The 6,794-nt window shown below is 32.9% G+C and overlaps 1 protein-coding gene across 4 annotated transcripts in view; it reads right to left on the reverse strand.

Annotated features, from left to right (window-relative positions):
• The window catches only part of TSC22D2 (TSC22 domain family member 2), a 48,927-nt gene that overhangs the window by 36,674 nt on the left and 5,459 nt on the right, over nucleotides 1–6,794 (reverse strand). The window lies entirely within an intron of this gene.

Here is a 6,794-nt window from a genome sequence, read left to right on the forward strand (position 1 = left end):
AACAATAAAAGCGTCAAGAAACATCTTTAACAGCAATCACAAACTTAAATGGTAAAAATCTCAATTTCTTTGTGACATTTAAGCCCTTCACTCTGGTTACTGTCAAATTAATCACATCATGTTCCACACCTGACAGTCTCACTCTTCCACACTGTTACACAAAACTGCCCTCCTACTTGGAAAATCATCTGCTTCTTTCATCAGTGACCCAATCTGAATGACTCTTAAGATTCAATTCAAGAGTTAGCTTTCATAGAACATAAAAGTAACAAAGGGTTGCTTCTGAGGACAGAAATTGGGTAGAAGGACAGAGGTGGCATAAAGGCTTTCAATTTATACTCACATATTTTGAATTTTGAACTGTATAAATATATTACCTATGCAGAGAATAATTTAAACAGAATCAGTCTAACTATTCCCTCCCTACACAAATCTGCCTTGATGTCCTAAATTGTTCCCATTAGTAACTTAATTATTCCATCACAGTCTACAATGAAGTATACAATTGGTAATTGTTTCCATAAATCCTGAGATCTTAAAGGAGAAGATAAGTCTTATTTCTGTATTTCAGTAAGTACTACTCAGAGAACACAGAGAAAGTTGAATGATTGACATATTGCCACTTCAAATGTTTTCCTGGGCATTCAACCTGCTTACAGAGTATTTGTAAACTTCATTTTTTGGTCACACATTAGTCTAAGGCAGGAAAAGGGTTTAACCAAGAGGAAGGTTTAAGTTCGCAGCTCTCTCATGTATGGACTTATACTTAGGGAATCTTAAAGTCTGACCAAAGGCTCAAATTTTAATTTTACTAAGGAGGAAAACCAAGAAAATTAAATGACTTGACCAAATAAATCAGCTAAATGGTAGAAAAGCCAGGATTAGAACACAAGTTCTGAACCATTTATTATATCATGACTTTTTCTGGCCTGAACCAATGTCTCCTTTTCTCTGACTATATCCATGCCATGCAATTACATTTTTGGATCAAAACTGAAGACTCTTGATTCCATCATCTGTAATGGTCACTCATATGATGTGCCATATAGTACATAAGTAAACACACTATAGATTATTTGATCAAGAGCTCCCTCTGTTTTCAAAAGCTAGGTAGACCACATAACTTGGGTTTGTTTTGGTTTATTTATAAAACCAGTTATTAAAACTGAATTCTAATTCTATTTTAGAAACCAGTCAGCCTTAAACTTTGAGTATCCTTCATACACAGATTAAACAATTTACTTGTGTAACAATGAAGATGGATAGCCTAAATCTTTACAAATAACATTTAAAACACACTAGCATTATTTACAATAATTGACAAATTAATCACAGTTTCTCTTCTAGATATCTATATTCTTTAATCAGATTTTATTAAGAGCTTATGGGAAAGGAGGCTTTAAGTAACTTAACATTTAGATTTCACTTATTTGTCTTGCCTACTCTGATGAGTATAAATTATCAGGACATTTACTAATCGTCTATGTCCATGGTGAATATTATTAACTCAATGATCTATAAAATTTTCACATAACCATCATATATAAATGTACAACTTAAAGAATATGAGTTCATTCTTTTTTAACAAAAGGTAGCTTGAGTACAAAGACATAAAACTAAAACTAAAAACTTTAATCTGACTTGAGGCTATAAATTTGAGTGGTAAGCAGTCCAAAGTAGCATAGATGAAATTTAATTCACCTGATTTAAAAGTAGAACCAATCACATACTTTTTTACTGTTTCTAAATCTTTACAGAGGAGTCCCAATTTTTACCCTAAGCAAAGCCAGATTAAGAATATAACAAATACTGAATAATCTGGTATGTTCAAGAATTATTCTGGTAAAGACCTAATTAATTATACAAATGACTCAGGAATGCATTTTCTTTGTGGACACAGTAATTTGTATTACATGATTTAAAAGAATAGCTTCAAATCACAAGACTACTGATTTAGTATAAAGAAAAAAACTTAAGGGATTTATTCCATTCAGAAATTTTGATACACATATCCCTTCAACACTGTCAACAATTAAGATTTCTTATTAAAAATCTGCTCTTTCCACTAATAAAAAGATTCCTTAGAACATTATTATTCAGGCTACATTTAACCAGATATACCTGTTTTTGTAAAGCCTCTCTTCTATTTAAAGAGTAATTCAATTAGGAAATAAACAGTATCTTTCTGGGAAAGGAAATACATACTGGTCTAAAACAATTATTAAAAGAAGAAATTAGACCACTGTTCCTTACTAGTAACATGGTATGGTTCCTATTCCTTTTGAGACCATATTTCACATTATTTCATTATATTTACTTCTGTCTTGGTTATCTGCCATTACTTCCTACTCCCTAAACCCCTCAGCTTCTACCATTTTAGGAAAAAAAAAGTCAAGATTCTTTTATACTCCCCTATCAAACCCTTCCTCAGGGAAGAGATTCATTTTGGTTTCTTTACCATCTGACTGGTGGGGAGCACTTTGTTACTAGAGGACTCTAGAGCGCCCTCCAACTTCTTCTGGTGCTGAGAAAGACTAAACTCCATTCCAAATTACCAAGTACCAGGTAATAAATCCAGTATCATGTTTTATTATTTCCAAATTAGTGCTATCAAAATCCCCAAAGAACAGACTGGTCTTACATTTATTCTCATAAGGGAGAAAACATATACCCCACTACCAGTACAAAAAAAAAGAAAAACTTCTCACTATAATTCAAGATACCCTCCATCCCTTCCAAGAAAAAGACTGTTAATAAATTAGTTATTTGGCAATGTATCTTATCCACACACATAAAAGCCCTTGTATTTTCTAAAAAGTTAACCAATGTTCAGTCCATACAATTTAGTTCACATAAATTTTTAAACAACTGTGTCACTGTGGATAAAAAAGGCCATATTCCTGCTGATACAATTCCTGGTTTTAAGAATTTCAGGCACTTTTTGATCATTGGCCTTTCTGGAAATCTATGTAATTTCCTTGACTTAGAGCCAGGTTTTATGACTAAAGCATACCAGTGAGGCACTCTGATGAATGCATCAATATCAGTTTTTATACTAAATAACAATGTCACTCATATGATGTCAATCAAACTTTGATTACAAAATCCTTAGTAAGAGTACTTAGGCATAAGATGGTATCTAGTATGTGATTTAAACATCAACTATAAAGCCCCAAGGCAAAATTATCTCCACAATTCAATATTGGTAAGGAACCATAAGCTCCCAAAGAAATACAGATTCAAGTAAGGAGCTTTCACTTTTAAAGACAAAATGCAGTTAAATTTTTTCAGAGCTCTGGCAAGTGACTTACAGGTTTTTAAAACAAAGGTAAGAGTGACAGTTTTGCCTCCTGATACACATTTACATAATTCTCTCTCTTAAATGTCAAGTTAAAAAAAAAAAAAAACTTCATTAAAAAAGTATATGTATATCTCATACACGTATCTATATATACAACTATACAAACAAAATCTGTGTTTACAGCACATACCAGGACACATCACTTAACACTCACAATTTATACTCTTTTATCAGCAGTCATTAGCAAACTACACAAATAAAACTATTAACAAGATATAAAGATATCTGCCACTAGAGGATCCTTACAATCAGGTTTTCAACAGTCTTTTGGTTGCAGTTGACAGTTCACAATTGCAGCCATTCATGAGTTCCTGGAATGTGGCCTACAGAGTTCACATTGGTCAGTTATCTATGGAAAACGATCTGTGCTGTGTTTCTTTTCCAAAAGGGCCAGTAATATTTTGCACCTCCCCCCTTTTACCAAATAGGAGTCTGTTAAGCCCATAGGTAGTTTAAAAAATTTTTGTAACATTTACTGTAGAAATGTCTATGCATTTTTTATGAATCATGTTTTCAACCACATATCCTCCAGTTTACACAAAATCAACTTAAGTAATCTCAACAACTGACCATTAAGCTAGAATGATATAAAATGTTATGCTAATTAACAATATAAGGTCAACAGGCAATGTTAACTGAGAACAACTTTTCTTACTTGGCATACAAAACCATCAGCCCCTTTAAAGATATGATAGTACGTAAGGTCTGATTCTTTAAAATAAATGGTCTCAAAATGAGCCAATACAGATCCTTGTATTAAGTAACAGAACCAATATCACAAGATAGAGTGTTTAATATATCAACTTAAACCACCTGAATCTTTTTATCTTCCATTTTCCTTCCTTTTCTCAAACAAATAGATTGTGTTTACTAACGTCTTAATGGTTTTTTAAAAGACAAACATCTTTTAAAAAAATATCTTCTCAGGATCTGAAATTTGTCAACCTATTAATAATTACTCAAGACCTCTCACTCCAATATTTTGTTTACATCTGAATAACTGCAAATAAAACTGTATGAAGATTTTAATTAAAGGCAACTTAAAAGCACATTAAAGTTATTTAATGTGATTTTTTTTTAGTACTATCTCCTCAACAGTACTCATCTCAGTAATTTAAACATACCACTGGAAAAATTGTTATTTAATTTCAAGCATACGAGCATACACCTTAAAATGTGCTCTCTTTTACAAAGGCTTTCCATTAAAAAACAAATTAAAAAAAAACCCAAACCTATTTCTATTTAATGGATTTATTCCTTCACCAGGTGTGTTGGTCCAGTGACAAACAGTCAAATGTGTAAGATTACATCTTGGAAACTGGCATGTTAAATTAGAAATCGATGAAAGACTATAGCAAAAATTAGAAATGCACATTTGATAAGCAATAAAGATTTTAAAAGACTGGGTGGGGGAGGGAAGTGCCACATTTAAAATAGGAGGATACACACAGGAAAACTCCTGCACTGGTTAACTGTTAAAATTGGCAAGAACACTGATACAGTAGTATCTGTAATTCAGATGGTCATATGTTTGGAAATAAGATTCTTAAAATTACCAACTCTTTTAATAAAGAGAAGAAATAAATGCATCTTTGAGGTCATATCCTAAAGAATACAACCCAGAGTTCCCACTTATCAACAGATCTGTTTCATACCATATCATCACATTAAAGTTCTGGCGAATGTAACTGCAAAAAAACTGAGAGGTGTGAAGGAGAGAAAAATATATTCAATTCACAGGTGTGCATGTGTTTTTGGGAGTGCTGAGGGGCTGAGAAACCAGTCATTATTTCTTGAAGAGATATGAGGTGGGGGGGTTGTACAACAGGAACAGAGAGGTAAGCAAATGGTTATTTACCAACCCATCAAAAAAATTGGCTTCTGGCTAGAAAAGGGAAGATGCCTGCTGACTATTACCAAAGGTGAACAAATAAACTCAAGTGGTGTTTCAGGTATGCACCTATGTGTGAAAAGTGAAATATGGCAGAAAATGTAGAGAAGGATTTTTCTGAGTGGCTTGTGGACTCAGTCTTTACTTGGTAGTTCCATCCACATAAAATTTCTGACTGACTAGCTGAGCTCACTTATGGACATGTGGTATTCTCTAACGGTTCTCAAAAGAAAGAAAGACACCACACAAGCAAATCTATAAAAAAAGATGAACTTTGAATTACAAAAAGCAGAGAGGATGAATTTCAGTGAGCATTTCAAACCCACAGAAGTATGTAACAAAAATACAAGGGTAATTCAAAATGAAAAGAATGTGAAGAAACTCAAAAGAAAATAGGAAGAAAAAGTTTTAACAGGTCTCATCGTATTCTAGATACCAATTACTCCAGAAATCTATAAAGGTACTTCTGATCCCTTACCACATATAAAATTAAACCTTTCTCAAAACAAAAACCCCAGAAAATAAATTTCTAACTGTGAAGTACCTGAAACTTTCTCTGTGATTTTTAAATGTAATTTTTGATAATAAGCCAGTTTTTTAAAATTTGCATTATACATATTACATCAGATTTTCATGTGACATTTCCTCAAAACCACTTAAAATTCTTATTAAACCATAACCAAACATCAACTGTAGTGGACTTGGTATGGCAATACACCAATCTGCCCTTAAACTGTTTAAAAAGCATCCCCCCTACAGAAGGAACCAGTTGTTAACGTTCATATTTTTACTATAAAATCACTCTAATTTTTAAGAACTACGGCTTTCCCTTCTGTCAGAGTCTCACATCTCCCCTTTCTACTGTAAAGATTAATGGAAAATAAGAACATCTTTCCAATACACTTTCTGCCTTAAAAAAAAAAAAAAAGACATCTTAAAAGAAGTCACTGGGAAGCCTCCTGACCTGTCCTCTTTTATTAAAGGGCTGAAGACAGGATCTTCAAAGCCGAATTTGACATTTCATCATTATCTCTCCACCCTTTCCAGATACACTGGAGATACCTTACATGGTTCTTTCTCTATTACAGGGCCTCCGGGTTTTCCAGAATGGGAAAGTCTTAACTGATTTTATGTCTCAGTCTCAAAACTCACACTGACAAAACACTCTGCCATGAAGTGTTCAAGTGTGATCGACATCTAATAAAGGGACAATCCTATGGGGCATAACCTACTAGCTACCACTTACAAATCGAGAAGATTAATATCCACCCTTTCGAATCAACAATGTTGCATTCCTATCCACTTTGGTGCTTTTAAACAACTATGACATTAATTCTATCATTTTTACATCAGTATCTAAAACGAATGTCTTTTCAAGAACCGATAAATCGATTTTATTAAATACAAACTATCTTTTATATTTAGAAATGTTAAGGTCCTCAAATTGGAAAAAACAAACAAAAGAATCTCCCACAGTTGCATCCTAAACTACAACGTTTGGTCAAGCATTCCCATCAAATATTTCAAATAAGATTTCCATAC

Source organism: Giraffa tippelskirchi, chromosome 2, assembly GCF_054371585.1.
Source record: "Giraffa tippelskirchi isolate mGirTip1 chromosome 2, T2T-mGirTip1v1.2.pri, whole genome shotgun sequence".
NCBI lineage: Eukaryota > Metazoa > Chordata > Mammalia > Artiodactyla > Giraffidae > Giraffa > Giraffa tippelskirchi.